We start from the raw sequence: 22470 nt of genomic DNA on the forward strand, positions 1-22470 counted from the left end.
CTGGTTATTAAAACAGTCCATGCTTTATCTGCTTCTTTCATTTTGCTGTAAATTCGATATTTACTGCTTTATTGTTCAACCCTTTGCTCTAAACTTTCTATGATTTTTTCATGAAGCATAGAAATTAATGTAATGTTGAATTGAATTGATTATGCACAACTATCATCAGCTAATAAAAAAAAGCACCAGCCCGAAATCATGGAAATGCCATACTTTATTGCTCTGAAGGATTCCCAAGTCATTTGGCTTAGCACATAATGTTTTGTAAGCCAATGTTCCGCGTAACAACTCCGTGAGTTAATCTCAAATACGGACCTTTGGCTGACATTCCCGGGAATGATGAGGCTGTCATAATGGAAACTGTTAGTAATGGATGTTCTGAAATGTCAAGAATCAAAAAGAATGTTGTGAGGTTTTGATTTTGAGAAAATTGGTCGTCTCAGGTGTCAGGGTTTTTTTTTTTTTTTACTTCGGAAACGTCTGTTTGATTTTGGCTTTTATTTTTCTACAATGGCCTTTTATATTTGAGTAGGAGAAAGTAAAGTATCCATTGTGGGGGGTAAGTTTTCTATCGGATATCTCAACCATTGCCACATTATGCAGTGGTGTATCCAGCTTTTAATGTCGGCGGGGGGGGGGGGGGAGAGGGGGGATAGGCGTAGCTAGCGGGGGGGGGGGGTATTTTGTAAAGACTGCCCTTTTCCATTGAAACGCCTTTTTTTCACCAGCGCTTACCACCCTCCCAATTCTCTGTTCGTAGCAAGTGCCCTTTTTTCGGAACAAGTGCCATTTCACAAAAAAAAAGATCATGGCCTTTTTTATGCCATCGGCCGTTACGGGTGCCTCCTTTGAAATTCGAGCATCTATCACCATGAAAGGCACCATATATCGTGCGTTTCTGTGCATAATCGTCGGTCTTGAACAGCGCCCCCATCGACAGATGGTACCAGCCCCTCCCCCCCCCCCAACAATTTGCTTTAACGGAGGCCAAGTGTCCAGATAAAAAAAACCGTGTCTACATTTTAGCACGGATGTGCAAGTGCCCTTTTCAAGAAATGTTTACCCCAAATACAAATGTACAAGGTGCCCCCCGCCCCCCCCCCCCCTCCTTGATACACCACTGCATATATGCCTGGGAAGATCCACATAGGGGGGAACAAACGTTACGCAGCGAAATTATCATGATTGTTAATACGATAACATGGTCTAAATTATGATTGCAGATGTTGTCTGAGATGGTTTTTTTTACAGAGTCCTTGAAAATGAATATCGTCTTATACATGCGCATGATATGAGAATCTCGTCAGACTACGAATTAAACACCAAGGACTGTCACCGGAAGAGCAGGTGCTGCTTAAAACCCATGCACTACAAGGAGGAATTATGGAAATCCGTGATATCACCTGCAATTTGGGAGTCAACGGCCGCTTTCCTCGGGGCCCGGTGCTCCCCGACGGATCCGTTATAATCACACCATCTGGTGCTTTAATTCCTGCCGTCCGGGAATGAGAGGGGAGGATTTCTGGGACAGTTGCGGCGGCTGAAACGGTGGAGGATTGTCCGAATGGCAAGGACACTTTGGGCGTTGAATTTGTTGGCATCCGTTCAAGAAAAGTCCCACCGGAGTAGAAGACTCCATGTCTAGTTCAACGGTGACCAAGAGGGAGCGAGATATGGCCGAGTCTTGGACAACTTTGACGCTTTTCCTCTCAATGACGGCTGGGGGGAAACGCGTCTCCGATGTACAATGCGAGGAGTAAAGGGAATATAGGCCTACAACATTTGCAAACATACAAAAACTACCAAATTATCACAAACTACCTCACTGGACTGTTAGTGAATGACAGTCTAAAGCATCCTGTAGATTCATGGCACCTGGTGCGATCTCATTTTCAAGAAAAGTCGTAATTTGCGTCAATTTCCGCTTCTGCTCCCAATTTGTCATATTTAGTCCACATGTTCTTCGCAATCGATTACACACAATGTGAACGGGTATAAGCCAGCTAGACTGATTCCCTGACCTTACAATTCCCCGACGTCTATAACTCGCTTCATTTCATTTTAAATGGGGTCAGAGAACCAAAATATAAAAACATGATTGTTTATCTTGGTTTTTTTTCCAGCATCTACAAACCCGAAACGCTAAACAAGTCAGTATACCAATATTTGCTACAAAATACTAACCCCCCAAAGCCATCCATTTCTGAAAAAAAAGCAAATGTTGCATATTCCCTTTAAATTCATATCCATAAGGGCACGGCAGGGCAATACAAAAGTAAACTGAACTCCCAAATGAAAATGTTGCCTCAAAATGCAATTTGCTAATCCGGAGGGACTCCACTTATCATGGCAATGCCACTTGAAACTTCACACAATCTGATTTGGGGTAAAGTGACGTCATTGCGTCAGTCAGTAAGCTTCTAAATACAGATCAAATTGGATAAAATATACGCTGATCAAAAACAAAGAAACGTTGTTTGACGGAAATTGTATTATGCGATTTTGCCTTTATGACAACGCTGACATTTAGTGAACGTGGGTGGTAAAATGAAGAGAGAGAGAGAAAAATAAATGGTAGTCGTGAGGGACGTGGCAAGGGTCTGATGACGTGGAGACCGTTCAAAATGTGTAAAACAAGAAAGAAAAGTTACATGTGACCTGCCATAGCATAATTAGAAGTTAGAAGCCTTCCAGATGCGCTGCTATTGTAAAACCCTGAACATCTCTTGACAAGACATGGTACAAAATGACGAGGTGTGAAGGAGAATTTCGGCTGACGGCAATCCACCGGAGTTAATCACCTTACGCATGTATAAAACCTAGCTTACCTGGTTTGGCCACATAGTGAGGATGGAAAACAACAGAGTTTCAAAGCGTATCCTGCTGGAAACAGTGACTGGGGAAAATAGACGGGGTAGGCCAAGGAAGAGATGGGAAAATGACATCATGGTTAACAGCACCTTCTACCTGGAACACCGCAGAGCGCAAGATAGACAGGAGTGGAGAGCGAAAATTCGTGGAGCCAACGTCCTTCGGGACATGGTGCAATTAGATTAGATAGCATAATGAGGAATAATCCCCATCTTTGACTTTTCACATCATGTTCATTATATTAAAGTGCATTCTAATGATACCAAATTTATTTTTGTAGCTTCTTTTTTACCTAAGATATGACGCAGGAACTTCAGCAGTGTCCTGCCAAGTTTCGCTAAACCTCATTTGGAGAAAAATAGCTTTGAAAAAGAAAGAAGATACGCATTGCGCCGCCAACGGCAGTGAAAAACATTCTTCAGTTTCTCCACTTTTTTGGGGGAGGGGGGTATTTTTTTCCCAACAAAAAATCAGAGAGCGAGTCTTGGAATCCTGGGCTACTCAAAAATACAAACCAATCAGTATCAATTTTGACAAGATTTTTCTAGTATATCTGGCTTTGGGCATTGATTACTCAAAACAAGGTTTTGGGGGACATTCCTCATTTTGCCTCAGTATGTCACATATTATTATGTATACGACATTCCACATAATTGCTATGCTGAAAGGTTCAACTCATATTGTAGATCCAGAGGCGCTCCGAACCAAATGATTCCAAAATTAAAATTATACTTCCAATAACAATTCGACGTTTGAAACGGTTAAGAGCGATTATGAAGGGCAAAACCTAATTTGAGCGATTATGTTGTTGAACTAAAACAAACGTAGCCTACTTGCAGTTGGACACATTTTGTTCAACTGCACCATCGTTCCAACACTTTTAAAAACACAACATATACAGGGTGAGTCAAAAAACACGAAACCCACATGTCGGGACCATTGTTTTAGTGAAGTTTTGTATGCAGCACTTCAAAATCTCCGATATGAGAGCCCAATTCGTTAGCTTTCTTTCAGTACAAGAATCATTCGAATCACTTAGGTACTTTTCAAGTTACGGAATTTTAAACGCAACCACCGTTTTAAATTTCTGTCCACGGATCACAAAAAGGGAGTGTTCTTTCAGCAAAACCAAAACAAACCACATAGGGATGCGTGTGAATGGCTTTCGTTTTGCTGAAAGAACGCACTCCTTTTTTTGTGATCCGTGGACAGAACTTGAAAACGGTGGTTGTGTTTACAATTCTGTATCTTGAAAAGTACGTAAGTGATTTGAATGATTCTTGTAATAAAGAAAGCTTGTGAATTTGGCTTTCATATCCTAGATTTTGAAAGTGCTACATTAGAACTTTACTAAAACAATAATCCGACATTACGGTTCCGTTTTTTTTTTTTACTCACACTGTATCACATCTCAAACTATTTTGGCTGCTGATCAATTAAATTGAAGATGAAGATCAATTTGGTTTACACAAACAAAGAGTGCAGCACAACAAAAGATTTGCAAGTACGAATCAAATGACTTCATTGAGTTCAAGGGTCTGCGTCCATCTTAAGCGGTGCGGTGCATAATGGAATTTGTCAGGCTAGCTAGGTCATCTGAAATTCCCGATTATTCTGGTCACCTTGGAAAATCCGGGGGCGGGGGAGGACTGGATAGCATTTAACGTTGGAGGCGCCGTTCTTGTTATACGATGTAAATGTAATGAACACAGGAAACCTTTTGATATTTTTAAAAACAATTTCGCTGCTCTTCTAACAATTTTGATTAATTTCCTAAAGGAAAATCCAGCGGATCTAGAACCAATGTGTGATGGGGAGACCGACCGTCCCTGTAAAACTCGGAAACCGGGGTGGAAGGAGGGGGGGGGGGGGTGTTATTAGCCTATTTGAGATATGACAGACATATCAGGAGGGCGCTGTTATGTCCATCATATCTCAAATAAGCACATAAGGGGCTCGACCTTCTTCGAAACTAGGGGCACGGTTTCCCCTTTTCCTTTCTTTATACTAACGAATCCGTAGAGGTAAAGGGGTGAGCAATCGATTAAAAAAAAACCAGTCATCTTCACTTCTGTGCTGATTTGTCTTTGGGGCCATCGCACTTGTTGGATCTGCAAGTGAAATTTTCGGAAATTTAGGCCTACAACTTGGCTTACAGGTGTCAAACAAATTTGCCGCCACACCCTCGACCCCAACTATTGAAGTTCACACTACAGAGGTTGACAGTCACCAGAACTTTGATAAGGGTTTTTTTATGGTTTTCTTTTTCATCTAATTATCTCCTGACTGCTGACATTCTGTATGATCCTGATCATATCACACGAAACACCGGAAATAAACCGAGTTGGAGACGGCAAATAAAATGTTTGCATGAACATATAAAATCATTACGTTTATTTTTTAGTAAATACACATGTGCACAACGCATCGTTCCCTCTTTGGCATCAACATTATTGACTTAAATGGCTTATTGCTGTAAGCATTAGGGAATGCTGCACGTTATTACCCTCCCCCCCCCCCCCCCACGGATTCAACACGGCTTATTACATGTACATGTACATGTAGTTAGTTGTGACTGCCATAGTGTGCGGCTTGCTTTCAACGATACCCTCCATTATAATCCACACTGTGATATGCGATTCTGAAAGTTCAGTCGCATGGCGAGGCCACTTGCTTAAATAGGATCATTGAAGCATAGCATCGCTTTGTTGAGATAGTGGGTTTTGCTGAGCTTTTAAAGCACGAATATAGAAAGGGTCAATCGATTTTTGGTATAATAAAGCCTGCGTCAATCTTACTGGGTCACAGGCAACGGGCTGAAATACACGCACTTCGCAAATTCATCCCGCTTGTCCAATTCAACACAATAACATCCATTCTTTTGGACGCGGATTTGCAGACACGGTTATCAACAACCAGACAGTGAACTGTGGAGAAACACATGATATGAAAGTCAGCCATGGATCGTAAACCGAGCGACCAGCCGGGGATACTGTTCCCGGACGACAACAAACTGTACGTGGTGTCGCTGGACGACACGGCGCCGGGGGAGACCGCCAACGGGAACAACAGCATGCCGTCAAAATACGACGGTGAGCCGTTGTCCCGTCAGGTAATCCACACTCCCAAAAGGACTCGCTCCGTACCGCCGCCGAAGATGGCCCGGGCAATCTCCGGTGACAGAGTGTTGTTTGTGATGACCGTGGTGGCTGTGGTAGTGGCTTTCATCGCATTGCTGATCGGCGGGCTAGGTCTGTCGCAGAGGGGCGATATCTATGTCAATGTCGACAGCGGAACAACGCCAAACACCGCCCCAGGTATACTGTCCCCTTGACTAACCTATGTTAATAATGGGGGAGGGATCCAGATTACATTGAGTTCCCTCAATACTGTCATCACTCAATATACATGTACATGTATTTCTACTCTTGAGTTATCACTCCCAGCCCTTTGGTTCGCGAATTATTTTTTTTTCCACACGAGATCAGAAAATGGAAAGATTTCCATATACGAAGTTCACTAATTTTCCTCTGTATTGACTAACAAGCCCCCAGATAGCAATTTCATGTCATCAAAGTCAATTTGAGCAGTGAGAAAATACAAGGATTTCCTTAGAAAACACAATTTTTTTCAGTCCAATCTCATAGGGTTTGTACACAGGGTGTTGAGTGAACTTCGTATATGGAAATCTTTCCTCCGACAATATCAAAGGAGGGCGCTCTTTCTACTTTATGAATATTCATGATGTCAGAGATTTAAAGAATAAGTTATATAACAATTAGGAATAATGGTGTTTAAATCCCCGACTATGGGCAGTTGATTCGTGGACTAGTTGGAAGTAGTCCTGACTTTTAATCAGGTGATCCGAGATCGAAACTCAGTGAGCGTTTTTCACTTCTCATTCTACCTTTTTGATCACTAAATTGGGGAAGGAACATTTCTCAATACATGTAGACGTAAAGCCTATCTTGGGTTTGTGTTGTGGAGAACAATGCATTAGATATGCATGTGATGGACCAATCAGGAGATGGGAAACGGATGTCGTTGGGGGGGGGGGAGAAGCAATTCAAAAAAAGTAAACAGAAATCTAGAGTCCCTAAACATCCTAAACCTGCGATTGTAAAGTCAAGCAAACAAGAACCTGACCGGCATTGGAACACGTCTGAAATTTGTAAAGTATCGCCCAAGTGAAGTATGAACGAAATACCTCGGTTTAACTGAGAACAATTTTTTTTTCTCTCAACACTCCTTACATAATTCAACTCAATTGTCCATCATTTTCAAATAAAGTAAGGCATCGCCTTTTGTAGTTTAAGCTTCAGGGTTCGGATACATGTACTTTCTCTGTGGTGGACAATGTTGGAGAATGCAAACAACTATACGATCGAATACGAAATATCAAAATTTCTGTTCATGCAGGAAAACTGTCGCTATCAATCGCAGAGCTAGGACCCGTGGTTCAATTTTAACCAGATTTGCGGACGAAGTTTTACTGGTTCCTAGTTGACTAGTTTGATTTTTGTCTTTAAGGTTTGTACTTTTTTTCTGTCCACCTACAGTCCAAGAAGAAACGAATATGCCTACAAGTGAAGAGGATAAGATTTGGTTGTTTGCTATCGGTGATTATGACGTCAGTCTTGAGTACATGTGAGTAGATTTTATTTTATTTTATTTTTATTTTTTTGCAGGGGGGGGGGGGTATGGGGTTTGAATCACCGCTGAAAACCGGCGTTCTGCATGCAACTGATGTCAAGTTGAGGACCGGTGCGCAAGTGACCCCTCAAATAAAAACGCCTCTGTCACTATCAAAGACCTGATTATGTTGATGCAGTGATGCATGCTCTCAAACGGAAAACAAGGTCATTTTGTGTTAAAACCAGAGGGCATGAGCTAGCAGCGCCCAATTCTCGTTGCTAACAGTCTAAGGGCTCTGCTGCCCTCTCCTTTCTTTTATCTCTCACTGGACTGCTGGGAACCTGGCGCGATTTTTGTTTTGATTCCCAAACAGGATATTGAAAGAGGACGCCCTCTCCGCTGAATGCATCTTCTTAGAATGTCGAGGGCTTTCAAAATGTTCGATGTTTTTAAATTTCAATTTTTTTTTTTTTTTTTTTTTTTTTGGGGGGGGGGGAATTGTTTTGACCCACCCACCCACCCCAATTTTCGATCTTAAGAATATTAATTTGCCATTCAGTAAAAACATAACGAATGTCCAGCTCAGTGACGGCGGAATGCAGCTCCAGTCCGTATACAGTACCTTACCAACAACATGGCCCACTAGCATTCCCGTACGTACCTTGAATCCTCCTGGAAACGCGTAAAACTAGTCCATTCTAAACGGTAATACAGTAATAAGTGTCAGCTCGCTCTACAAAAATAGTAACTTTTGTTGGCGTAAAGAGGTGTAATGACTCCCATTATTCCCGAAGTTTATTCAGAAATTTCAGTCATTTTTGGTAGTAAAAAAATTGAACTCTCAACTCGCACTTTCCAGACGTATGGGCGCTGCCACGTTCATTGCACGCAGCTATGGGCATAGCGCATGCAGGTTGCAAAAGTAGTCTTGAAAACAAGTAGGTTAATTTTGTTGTCGCGGTTCGTATAAACCGACACTCGTTGCGTGTATTAAGACAAGAATCCCGCTCCATTTGCACGGCGCACAGATATTACGCATGCTTTAAGTCTAACTTCACTGGTCCCATGCATAAAATTATGGTGGTGCTCCGATGGACATATACACATTACACGGTACACGGTACCTTAGCCCCCACAAAATGTTGTCTAGCCCCCCCCCCCCCCCCCCCCCCACCCACACTCCACCCACCCCCCCCCCAAAAAAAATCAAATAAAAATGGAACAGCAACATGTAAGAATGTGATGTACATGTGAATGGTCTCCCCTAAATATATAGTCTTGAGAAGGGTGCATTATTGGTAACACTTTTAACCCTTTCCTTCCCATGGGCGACTTTTGTCGACAAGAACTACCCCCCTGCTGGTTCCCATGGGCGACTTTAGTCGACCAGGAAACCACACACAAAACACTCTCAACACAGATATATTCACTACTTTTCAGAAAGGCGGCATGTTGATATGTTTGGCCGCCCATACATTAACTATATACCAACTGAAAGAGTATTTTCGGATCTTTCTTTTGGTGTGGTTTATTCATAGTGTTACCATTACCAAAAAATGAGAAAACTGCTATAGTGTGCCTGATTGCAGGATTTTATCAGCGCTCCCCATTGAAAATATGGCAGGAGCCCCCCCCCCCCCCAATACACACACACACACCTATTGATTTGTGGAGGTCTAAGTGTCCAGACAGTAACGTACGACGCTTCTTTAAAAAAAAAAATATGGCATAGGTATGTACTCTATGTGCCTGGCTGTCCATTTTCTGAAGAAGACTGGTTCCCATACTCACTGACTGACTGTTACTTCTGAATTAGACTGATTACCTATCTCACTGCCTTAGAGCTGGTTATGAATAAGACTGGCTGCCTGTCTCACTGACTGACTTTCACTTTGAAATTGAATCGGCTGAAGGAAAGTCGAAAACTATATAAATATTGACCTAAATGTATTACATTATGATTAGTATTACTATTATTTGCATTCTGTACTTGCTTTGCAACGCATTTCTGTGCCGGCCAATTTCTTTGCAAAGCAGGTTCAAATAAATATGTTCTAGGGTTTTTGATAAAGCACGATTCGGCAATATCTGTTACATACATGTGTTTTACCCCTTTTCACCTCCGTATTTAGCGATGAGGCAAGTGGAGAAGTTCGAGGCTATAACGTTGACATCATCAACGCAGGTCAGTACAACATTCTTTACTACTGACCATTCAGTCAGGTTTATTCCATTTTTTTCTCGATATCCTCTTGTGTGGTTATGTCAACCAGCTTGCAAAAATGTTGCTTGCTACCACCGTTTCTCCAAAACAATTAGCCTTCATCGGAAGGTAGATACATAAATGAGAGCGCTATTTGGAGTGTGTACATTTTCAGAAGGCAGAAAAAAATGGTTAACCCACTCAAAATAGCGCCCTCGTATTGTGACCATCGTATCTCTAAAAGGCGTCAACCGCTGATCTCGTTATTAAGACTAGATAGCGGATGCCCATGCACCAGTCACATAGCTAAATTTGCCTTTTGACCAGTTCGCCCCCGATCTTTCAAAAATGGCCGCCGGTATACGTTCTGCGCGTACATACACCGTGCGCTGTATCAAAGATTTTGACGCGCACTTTTGTCACGTACATGTATTATGACGTTCTAAAAAGGACAAATTTCATTCTTGATTTTATTTCCAAACGTCGCAAAAAGTTAACACTGGCATTGACAAAGGAAACCACGACGTTTAAACATTCATGAACCGTCAGTGGCGTATGCAGGGGGGGGGGGGGGGGGGGCAAGGGGGCACTTTGCCCCCCCCTCGATTTGAAGTGTTTATAGAGTTCTTCAGACATCAATCCCACCAAAGAAAACCCGCTCAACATAACCATTACAATGCGCCGTGAAATTGTCCATATAATAATATAGTATACATAATAATGGTAGGTTTTGAAGAGCGCCCCCATTTGGAAGATGGGTACCCCCCACCCCACCCACCCCCCGCTTTTTGATTTTACGGAGGGCAAGTGTCCGGAGAAAAAAAACATGTCTACATTTCGGCGCGGATGTGCGGTTGCCCCCGGGCCCCCTGATATCAAAAGCTGGATACGCTGCTGTGAACCGTGGTCAGTGGTGATGGACAAACAGTACAAAGAAAACCCAGAGTAATTAATTTGACTCATTATCGTAAAACATGAGTTATTAATTTTGTCCGTGTAGTGACACACTTTGAGCCATAGAGTGTCACTAGACGGACAAAATGACTCATTTTTTTTTTTCAGGTGAACCACGATGTTACAAAAGTGAATCACAACTGCCTATAAAACGGCAACTTGTCCTTTAAAGATCACCACCAGTATTTCCAATATGGTAATTTCAAGTAGCTATCTTCTGCGGCTTTCTGTACACTATCCAATCTTTTTATAAAGATAAGTGGCGTCAACAGACAACTTGACAAGAAAGATCTGCCGCCCCCGTTCAACAGAGGGCGCTATTGATTGTAACATGGATTGCGGTTTCGTCCACAATGTTTGGAACCATTGAGCAGGAATGGCTCTCTATGAATTTAGTTTAACAGAAAAGGTTGCTGTTTAGTTAGACCAAGATGTTCTCATGTTTAAATCACAACTCCTTGATTAGAGGCAGTTTAGCTGGAAAGAATGTGGCTTAATAATTACCAGCTTTAGAGAGAATGATATTCAAAGTGCGGGCCTACTTAGAAAATGTGGGCAGAGCCATCTCTTATGAAAAGGACTAGCGGTAGAATGATTTCAATACAGGCCGCTGATTGCAAGCAACCGTGGTTGTGTCCGTCTTACCTTATATTGGTGTATTGTGTTGTTTCTCTGCTTCAGTTTGCCGAATTGCAAATAAGCAGTGCAGTCTGGTGTGGGACGTGTACGTACACTGCTGGGAGCATGTTGCCGGTGAATCACCGAGGCCTGGCATCGGGTTACAAGGCGGTTGGTACGACGCATGCACAGGTAGGAAATCTTTAGGAATAATTCGTCCTTTTTTTCTTTCTTTCCTCTTATTCTGTTATTATTTCGTCAGCGACACCACGAAGTAAACAGTGAAGTGGACTGGTGTTCGCACCACGCGCGCGTATTCTACAGAAAGGGATGATTTTCGTTTTTACAAAGTAACACTCGTGTACATTGCGCGCTAAATCGGTATTTTTCGTTTTCACTAGTTAAGAAGCTCAATGCAAATTTTCTGCAATTCTACAAGAATATGGATTTATTATTACATTCCTGTTAAAGTGTTTTTATTCAAATAGTTTTCCGTAAAAGTGTTGTAACTTTGTGAAAACAAAAATCGTTCGCGCCAGTGTCCGCTTGCTCGCACACTTTCAAGAGCGTTACTTCGTGAAACTAAAACTTGCCATTTACCGGTTTCCACGAAGTAGCATTTATCTGTACTTGGGTGGTACTTCTGTACGGTGATGATTTGTTGAAGTCCTGATCACATTTTTTTTCTCCAAATTGTCCACACAAGTTATTATGTTTCCTTTCGAGCCTTTTTAAAACTGATTATTGCTCGGGTTTTTTTCGTACTAACGTTATCAATTACGGATTTGCTGTTTTCGCAAAATATCATTTTTGTATATCTCTAGCACTAGGAGAAGTGTTCAGTCGTGCAAATTATGGAGTCAATTATTTGATATTTTTTGTTCTTGCGATGTGGACTCAGAGTAAACATTTCTTGGGTGTGTTTTCCTGTAGGCCTATAAATTGTCGACAGAAGTTGTCATTGTATGGCCGTGATCTTACTGGGGTTTAATTTACACACATGGAGGCATCGTTTTCTGAGAGGAAGTCAATTCTACTTTTCCCATCTTCTGAGAGGGGGATCGGGAAGGCCTTGAGTGTTGGGAGTGCCGCATGACCCTCCCTCTTTGTCACGCCACTGCCCTGCCAACTTTGAGATTTTGCCATGTTTGGGTGCAGCTGCTGCTCATTGTGGCCTCACTTTATTATCACAAAGTAATATCGTGATTACATCTAGATAGCTACGATTGTCCTAGTTTCGTTTGCAGATTTGTTCTATTTCTATTATTTCATCTAGTTTAAATTCATAGATGACACAATCTGTGTTGTTTTTAATAAACAAGATTTTGGGGGGAGGGGGGGGGGGGGGGGGAGGGGGAGACGGCGCAGGAATTCGTCATTATTCAGGTCTAGATTTTCTTAATCGAATCCCCCCAACTGCTTTTCCTTTGTTCCCCTAAACCATGAAGCTTAACTTCTTCATGGCTAATTCATATTTCGATCGCGCAGTTCTCTTGAAATTTGCTGCTGGTTTTAGTTTTTTTTTTGGTTTCAAATAACATTTGGCCAAAAAAAGGTCTGTTTCCGGCTATTCTACCTACCCTTTTTTACTGCCCCTAACCTCTTTTTTTTCGGGGGAGGGGGAATGAAAAGAAAATCATGAATGCCATCAATTTTACCTTTTACCTTTTACTAAACGCAGACAGATTCATATAAAAATATAAATCCCTACCTACCTATATATAGCTACCCCATTTTCAAATGACATGTAATCGGAAGCAAAAACATTTGTTTTGGCCTGCATGTATCTTATAAACAGCCATAGTCCGAGGGCATGTGGAAATAGAAAAAAAAATGACTAGCATGTATGAAAGTGAAGGAAAAGTACAAAGTTGCATAACAGTTAAGGTAATTTACCTCAGGCTGCACGTCAATTTACCAGTTTGTGTGATTCATTTCTAGGGTGGGCGGCCACCTACCCTAGGGTCCGTACCTTCAAGTTCACGGACAGTATTAGCAAGCAGCATCTGTCTGTCTTCATGATTGCAATGGGAGCGGATCCGCAGTCCTTCAATTGGCGAGAGACCTTACCGGCAAGACCATAGGCTTCCTGCAATCCTACGCGGAGGACGACACCTGCCTGAAGAGGCTTCCAGAGATAACGGTAAGCGATGTGAATGGACGAGCCACAGCTATTACGAGTCGATCATGTGTCAAGCACGCTTCAATCACCTGTCAACCATGAGTTATCCAGTCTCGAGTCAAATGACTGTGCCAATGTATTGTGAATTTAGGACTATGAAATACCGACTCACTGGTAAGTTAAGTTGCACATGCCTACATGGGGATTGTGAACCTTCAACCAATCAAACGGTAAAGGCAACGGATTTGATAAGAGCCAAAATTACATTCGTCAATGGATCATGATTTACCAGCCAGTTCGATGTTTATTCAAAAGAAAACAACAATGACGTCACACCATTGATATCACTCAGTCATGCATGTACATTAATCAAATTCAAAGAACGGCTTTCGTCGAGCTGCCACAGTGGCCACGCCTAGTGGATAGTGGAATGAACTACGGATCGCAAGGTCTGTGGTTCGAACCTGTGTCCATTTTCATCAAATATTTTTTGTAGGTTGGGATAAGTTTAATTGAAGGGAAAAGACTAGGAAAACCTTGGTCTCTTCCATCCAGACAGCGTGATAAATATTCATGTATTCAGGGTGCGTGATGTGTTTGGTTAAAATACGATGTATGCTGCAAAAAAAAAATACGCCGCTGGTCTGTATTAACCGTTTAAAGCCGGCCATGAGACGGGCTTACGACCAATAGGAATGGGTAGAATGTCTTACGTATTCATGAATTGTGTTTAAAGAATGGCTCACAGTTGATTTGAATAGCTTGAGCCTTGGATTAGGACTGGATGTCTTGTGATGGCCAGAGACATGTTCGACTTTTTCCTTTCAGGTATCTTGGGGAAACAAAATCATAAATTATGACCCTTGCATATTTTAAACCATGAAGTTGTCGTCTGTATTGTCTATATACAACAATGTCACATAACCTTGTTTATTGTTTGTTTCTTTCTAGGGTAATAACCTGGCTCGCAACCAGGTGAGGTACTACTCTACTCAACAGGATCTCCTTACAGCTGTCAATAACGGAGAGGTAACGTTTCTGATCACATTAAGCGATGAACATTGTTTTTTTTTGTGAGCGTGACGTTAACCTTGGCTATGCTCACATGTGGCGGAGCCCCCCCCCCCATCCCTCTTTTGTGTTGTTCATTATGTTACAGGAATCTCAGGGATTCTGTTGAGATATCTAGGGGCCCGGGAGGTGTTAGGGTATCCCTTTGACACATATCGTGCTGGGTATACATCTATTTCAAGAAAAAGTTGCCATATTGGAACAAAAGGCTGCACTTGACTAGCAGGGTGCTAAGATACAGTGTGAGTCAACAAAAAACTATACACTTTTAAAATTGGCCATAGTGTTATTCTGTAGCAATATAGATAAGATATTTTCATATGTACTTTTAGAGTAACTCTTCTTGCTTCTTTTGGTGACATTTTCACTGGATTAATTTTCATGCATGACTGCACAGGAGACAATTAAAGGGGTCGGGTGAAATCTGACTTGCGCCAACTGGTCAGGGCTGGATAAGAAAGAAACAATTTAAAAGAACACAACCACTGTCTAACAAAGAGACAAAACAGGATTTCATTAGCTTTTAAACTTCGTTTTTATTTAAGACATTTAAATTAAATTAAAAAGGCAATTAAATTTCACGGTGTCTTAGTCCTCAACCGTTCAATGCACAGCTGGGCTCGGCGCATCATTCCTGCAACAGCACGGCGAATCACCTCCCTGTCTTGTCTGAGAATGTCCATTTCACGAGTTATCCTTTCCTGGAGGTCATCCATATTTTCCTACTGAAGCTCTTGCAAGCAAGATCCACAAATCTGAACTGATTATGCATTCCATGACCAGAACCAAGACAATGGTTGTGTTCTTTTAAATTGTCTCATTCTTATCCAGCCCTGACCAGTTGGCGCAAGTCATGCATGAACACTAATGCAGTAAAAATGACACCAAAAGAAGCAGAAAGAGTTACTCTAAAAGTACACATGGAAATATCTTATCTTTATTGCTACAGAATAAAACTATGGCCAATTTTAAAAGTGTATATTTTTTTTGTCTCGCACTGTTATTATGTTAGAATACATTCAAGTTAACGAAGCTTGCCTGTGCAGCCTTCATACAAAGCCAGCCATTTGAAGCGCCCTATACTGGTAACTTAACGTGTGCATCAGGTTTTAAGTACAGAGACATCGAAGCTGATTTCAGATATCAAACAGCCGTCAGCAAAAACAGCAATAGCAAACCCGGAGTATGTGGGTTCCAGGCTTAGCAGTGAAGAATACAAGTGCCTCGTCATTGTCCTTCAACGAGGATGAGGCAGTTTAGTCACTGCCATTAAATGCCATGAAAGATTCCCCGGTCCTATTTACGCATCAACCACCTTGAAATGTCTATCCATTTATGTGGGTAATATGCATTCGTCCAGAGCAGGCTACGTCGACTGTCAGCATGTTTCACAGTCGTTGTAATGATGGAAGACCTAGACAATTATAGCCTCAGACAAGAAATTTGATTTTTGACCTTCGACCTGAAACAAAGGTCTAGAACTTTCAATTACAGTCAACTCTCGTTATAACAAACTCGTTCGGACCTAGCCAATTTGTATGTTATATCAGAATTTTGTATTAAGAGGAACATCAGTCCCATTCATTGTGCACATAAATGCACAGTCGGGACCAAGGCTTTATGTTTGTTATAACCAGAATTTTGTATTAACAGAGTTTGTACTAACGAGAGTCGACTGTAGTTACTTTTTTGTGTCAACGTTATTTGGGGATCATACGTTGATACGTTTACAATTATGCACAACTTGCCTTACTTCAACAATTAATTATATGAGACTGAGGTAAAGTTACTTTTAAGTTATTTCAAGAAATGCAAAACTTAAGTTCGCATTCAGACAAAATGTTGATGTTACAGCACCCACACTCGCTCAAATACAAGGCATAAATAAATACAGACATTACGCACCTTCTTCATCTTGCAAAGGTGGATGCAGTGTTCGTGAACGAATACCTGGAAGTCACCGATCACCTTCAGCTGGCTTCAGACAAGGTCAACCGCTGCACCATCGGAGGCCAGGCCATGATGGTCAAGAAAGACAGCGCCCTCCCGGACTGGTGGGACCCGGCCTTCGAATCGCTGGTGGACTCCCCCGAGTACCTGCACATATGCCAGGGCATCGAGGACGATAACGCCCACGGTAAGAACTAGTCTGAGAACAAGTTCGAGCGTGAGCTCGTACTATATCTTCCAGTAGAGTCGCCTTTGCATTTGACCTTTTGTCAACTTAAGTGATACAGTTTTAACTCCTCAAAATGCTTTAAGTCCAGTGCGGGCAGCGGTAAACCTCCTAAAGTGTTGATTATCGATTGTGAGTTGTACGGTCCGTTTGTTCTTTAGCTTGGTGAGGCTTATATCATGAATACTTCAGTCGTTTCGATGGAAACATTGCTTTTTACTTCTTCTTTTTCTGTAGCTGGGCGAGGCTATGTTCATGCATACTTTAGTCGTTTTGATGGAAACACTGCAAGACACTTAGGTTTTCGGACTCTTTTATTATTATTATTATTTATTCGGCATTAAAAACACAAACAACAAACATTCACAAAATAAAAGAAAACTAAAAACAAGAAAACAAAAACGAACATGACGAAAGCCATGGGCATATGCCTGGAATTAAAAAAGTTTACCTGAAAACTGTGGCCCGAAGGCCTTCAAGTCTAATACCTCTGGCTACACAAAGAATATATAAATCTATAAAAATCTATAAAAATTTGTTAACAGTAAACACATATATTACAAATTGCCTTTAACAAAAACAAAATATTCCAACGGAAAATGGTCGATGAGTGATGGGCTTCGGTGTATTTGAACAAATATCCATAGGTAGGCTCAGCTCACTATTGATGGCTGTTGATGCAGCTTGAGGGTAGGTGTTCAAAAATAAATGCTTTAACCCTAACAGAACTCAATCCATCAAACTCCAACGGCATGTTTTGTAAGAATCTGTCAGGATGGGTAGAGTACCCTTTATATTACTGACAGTCTTTTACATTGGGCTGGCACACCTCCAGAATCAAAGCCAGAAATACGTGTGTGCAGTTTCCCATCCATATGGTGTTGGAAGTTGCCAGGGGGAATGGTTCCTAGTGAATCATGCTATGGAGTTAGGGTTAATGTAACTAGTTGACTGAGTATAATGCTGGTGACGTCGTTTTCTGTTTCCTCATGACTAATGTTTTTTTTTTCAGAGTAGTTGAATCTAAAATTGAAATTATTTCCACGTTAAATTGCCATGTCCCTAGTGGCACTTTTGGAAACTAGAGAGTGCAAATAAACAGAGCCGATATCACCATATATTACACAGTGATATCTAATCCTATCTATATTGCAAGTGATTGACAATGAACTATTGTGTGTTTTTTTGCAGTGCAGGTGCGGATCGGGGGGGGGGGGTGGTTAACAACAACCCCACCCCCAGCTCTGTATTTTTTTCATAGACTTTCATTGAAAATAATGCATCCCCCCGCTCTGACACCCAAGACAAATTATACTGGTAATAATGTCCGCCTGTGCACAAAATACGGACAGAACCATTTGGTTAGGGGATGTTTGTACACTATCGTGTAATATAGTTCTACTAACGTCGGATTTGAGCAACGCCCCCGTTACAAGTATGGTACGAGCCCCCCCCCCCCACCCCCACCCACCCCAACCCCACCCCACCTATTGATTTTACGGAGGCCAAGTATCCGGACAAAAACAACCTTGTAGTACATTTCAGACAATGAATTGTCACGGGAACACAGCACGATGTTCACATTATGTCATGTTTGTTCCACCATCTTCCAGGTTCCCAACCCGGACCGACTCTGTCAGAGCATTGCATCGGTTTCTGAGTTGCCTTGTGAGTTGTAATCATCTGTAATGCTCAAGGCTTCCCGACATCTGGACTGTATCCAGCACGTGGGAAGTTCCAGGGTTCTTATAATTGCAATTTGTATATACAGCCGAACTCCGATAATAAGAGCACTGTTAATGCAACATCCTCCTTATAAACAAGGACAATTTATAATCCTAATGAAGAAGTTGTCGCTACGATAGCTTATGTGTCAGTCCATGAATCTGGGGTCCAAAGGTGTGACATTTCTGTGTCCCTGTTACACCTGACCTGTCTAATTTTTGCACATACGTATCGTTAAAATTAATTTCAAAAATACATATTTCTCAGATTATTTGGCAGGTACATTTATGTACTTTCTTTGCATAAGCACTCTTGAATATAGATACATTATTAAAATCGTCTGTCACTGACGTAGAGATATTGGACCCTAATGTTATGGACTGACTGACTGTACATATACCATGTACTTGTAGTTATGTTGTTGTTAGCATTGAAGCACTACTTCGATTAGCCTTTTCATCTGCATTTTCCTAAAAACGGATTCTCACCACTAAAGTCTTAATAACTCAGTGATTTGACATTAAAAGGCTGTATTGCATATCGGAAGCCGCAGGAAAAACGTTCTGTCCAAGCGAATACAGCAAGGATCTTAACCGCGGTCCATGAATACTGTGGGTACACTCTGCCTAGTCGAAGGTCTGTATCTCTTGACCGAACAGGAAAATTGGATCTTCCCTTATAAAAGTCGCCTTCTCGTTTGGCCTTTTGTCAAATTTATGAAAACTGTTCTTAACTTCACACAATTTAAGGTCCAGTACGGGCAGCCGGTAAACCTCCTTAATTGTAAACTATCGATTGTAAGTATTACGATCCGTTACGGATTGTAAGTTTGGCGAATTGTATGTTTTACATGGTCAACTGGGGCGCAAACAAATTGAGCTGGTGGTTTTACATATCCGATGGCTTTTTGTGAGCAGAAATCGTATTAGCCTTTCGAGGTATGCCAGACACAATAGGAGGGCGCTGTTTGAATCGGGTAAAATCTTTTGTATTTACCCAAACCAAACAGCGCCCTCCTATTATGTCCGCAATACATGTACCTCAAATAAGTTAAATTAGAACATAGAGTAGAACCGCCTTTTTTTCTTCTTGAAAAATCAAGTCCAATACGAACGCGGACGTGTGAATTCTGCATTATGTTAATATTATTTGTGGTGGTGTCGGTCCGCCTGTTTATGTGCATATTTCCCAATAGAACGGTCACTGAATATCGTTTCATAAACATACATTTTGGCATTATTGCCGACCTCCGCTGCCAATTCTGCAATTGAAAACGGCATTAATATTATCAAGCAGCCCTTTTCAAGTTAGTGTGAATAGATGTTTGTAAACGTAAAAAGAAAACGATTTTATGCCTGTACATTTTTATAGCGGTAGTAGCTCAGTAGAATATTGGTTCCGATGTGTATGTGAGTAGGTCATTATGATAACAATATATGATGAGTATATTTTTGTATTTTTTTAAATGTAATAGTTGGAAGTTTTGAATGCTTCAGCTAGCATGCAACTAAACGTGTTTGTGTTTAGCTTTTTGATTCGTCTATGAATTATTTAGTTAAGGTTTGTACTGAACATCCATTCATCATCCAACATTACAAACTTAGGCCCATGAAATAAAGCCCACTATAATTTATACAACACATTGTATCCGTAGAGAGTAGATATTCTGTTTTATATGTAACCGTTCAAATAATTTTATAATAAAACAAGCGGAGGAACATCCATAGAGCCGGTCTGTACACATGTTGCCCAACTTTCTTTTAAACCAAGATGAATTGCTAATTTAAAGCAAATTTAATAATAGTGAACCCAATGCTGATCTTTTGCAACAATATTTGTTGCCTGTGTTCTTCATGCAAGTGCTGACGGAAAGATTTCCATATAAGAAGTTCACTAATTTTCCTATGTATTGACTAACAAGCCGCCAGATAGCAATTTCATGTCATCAAAGTCAATTTGAGCACTGAGAAAATACAAGTATTTTCCTAGAAAACACTTAAAATGTTTCAGTCCAATCTCGTAGGGTTTGTACACAGGGTGTTGAGTGAACTTCGTATGTGGAAATCTTTCCGTGCTGACATCTTGATTCATGAAGCATGAAAGGAGCTCTCAGCCTTATGGGGCCGGGAGGGATTGGGGTTCATATTTGTCAGTGTAATTAACGTGGAGGATTGGAAAAACTGTTTCTGTTTTCTAAGTGAGGGCGCTCTTGATATGCCATTGCAGGTGTAAACTTGAGACCAGGAGCTATATATTTGTGAAACCTTACCGGGGGGGGGGGGGGGGGCTGGTACCCTCTGCCGAAGGGGGCGATGTTCAAAGCCAAATATTATGCACACTAACGGATAATACATGTATATGGTGCTTTTTAGGGCGATACATACGCGAAATTGAAAAATATTGGAGACGGAAATAATACACCCCCCCCCTCTGCTGGCTACGACTATTCTCTAATGAGAGCATCGCCTGCAAAAGCTTTTACAAGGATGTTTAAATCCCAAACGGATAGCAGCAGATATGCGTACTATGATTGGAAGTAGACGCGTCTTATACTCAGGCAATTTTCTTCTCTCCTGATTCTGTCTTTATTAAATCAAATCAGCTTATGCTGGATTTAATATGATGTCAAGAACAAGCATTAGATTACTCATGCTATAAATAAATGGACCGATCAGAATGAGCAAATCTGATCCGTGTCGGAAAAGACAACCCCCCCCCCCGTATCTACCCATTCAACCCCATCGCCGTGCCAGACACATCTGGGGTTACAACCAGTGGCGTAGCCATGCTGAGGGGTCGGGGGGGGGGGGGTAATATTCTATAGCTACGCCACTGGTTACAACGTCTTGCGCGTCACTCTGAAATCATTTTTTAATGGGGATATTATCGTTTGTGAAATTGGGGGGGGGGAGGGAAGCAGATGGACCTGTTATTTTTATTACAAGTCGGTCGCAGGTGATACCGCAGGCGGGGCTGAATTTTACAGGCCATTGAATGTCAGTGTTCGATACAAGGACACCTGCATTCTCGAGTCGCGAGTTTCTATCTAATTTAACGATTTTATACTTCTTGTTTGTTTCGAGAAGCTGGTTTCTGTATATTTCGGGGTTCGGATAGGTTTAAGTTGGACGAATTTATTGTAGTCGTAATTTGACAAAGATTCAACATGTAAAACACTCATTGCTTGCATGCACAAAATAATGACACTAGCACACATCTTGTAATGTCTGCATAGATTGCTGTATTCATGATCACAGTTCTTTTTTGGAATCCAATCTACTGTTGATTGTCCCACTCAGCTGGTTCTTATAAGCTTAGCAACAAAGAGAGTAGCAAATCAACTTGTCTTTCATCTAAACTACCAGTGATTATACTTTTAAAGAAAGTAACAGAAATATATCACATGCTTGTTTACTAACATGTTATTAGGAGGAGATACTGACAGGCGCGCTTATATTGACATCTGTCAAGTTTTCGAAGTGTTCAAAGTAAAATAGTACAATCCACTCAAGCCCGTTTAAAACTATCAAACAGCACCCATAATACCTGATAGCTCCTGAAAATCTAATAACACAATTGTACTGATTGTAGCTTTTAATACAATATCAAATCTGAGTAGATTCTATGAATACCTTAGATATAACAGATAAAACGGTGACTGTTTAATGACTGATATATTTACACACATTATTACTTTTTCAATGGAACTGTCATTGTTTTCGGTGAAGCAGTGGGGTTTGCAAAATGTATTAGACAATAAAGAATGATTTACACCATTGTTTAAGATTCAACAACAAAATCACCTGTAAATAAAATGCTTTAAAAGTTAGATAATCAAATGTATGACCGTATTGTGTCAGCGTTTCCACAAAAATAATGAATTATTTTAAAGAGTTTTACCACGTTCTATCATCACTTTTTCATGATAATATATGCACATGCATACTTTCTTGAATTCTAACTGCAAAATAAATGCGGGTGTAGCAGAGGCTATGTTTGCCATCTGCAATCTACTACTGCGTAGATTACTCCCACAAGTTTTCAATGATTTAATTTGCTCCAATCCCAATTTGTATAATCTAAGTACCTGCATAT

The 22470-nt window shown here is 41.1% G+C and overlaps 1 pseudogene; it reads left to right on the plus strand.

Moving 5' to 3' along the window:
- Positions 1-5603: 5603 nt before the first annotated feature.
- On the plus strand, positions 5604-20103 carry LOC119735785 (annotated as a pseudogene).
- The last annotated feature ends 2367 nt before the right edge of the window (positions 20104-22470 follow it).

Source organism: Patiria miniata, unplaced genomic scaffold (genome assembly GCF_015706575.1).
Source record: "Patiria miniata isolate m_02_andy unplaced genomic scaffold, ASM1570657v1 HiC_scaffold_29, whole genome shotgun sequence".
Classification (NCBI taxonomy): Eukaryota; Metazoa; Echinodermata; class Asteroidea; order Valvatida; family Asterinidae; genus Patiria; species Patiria miniata.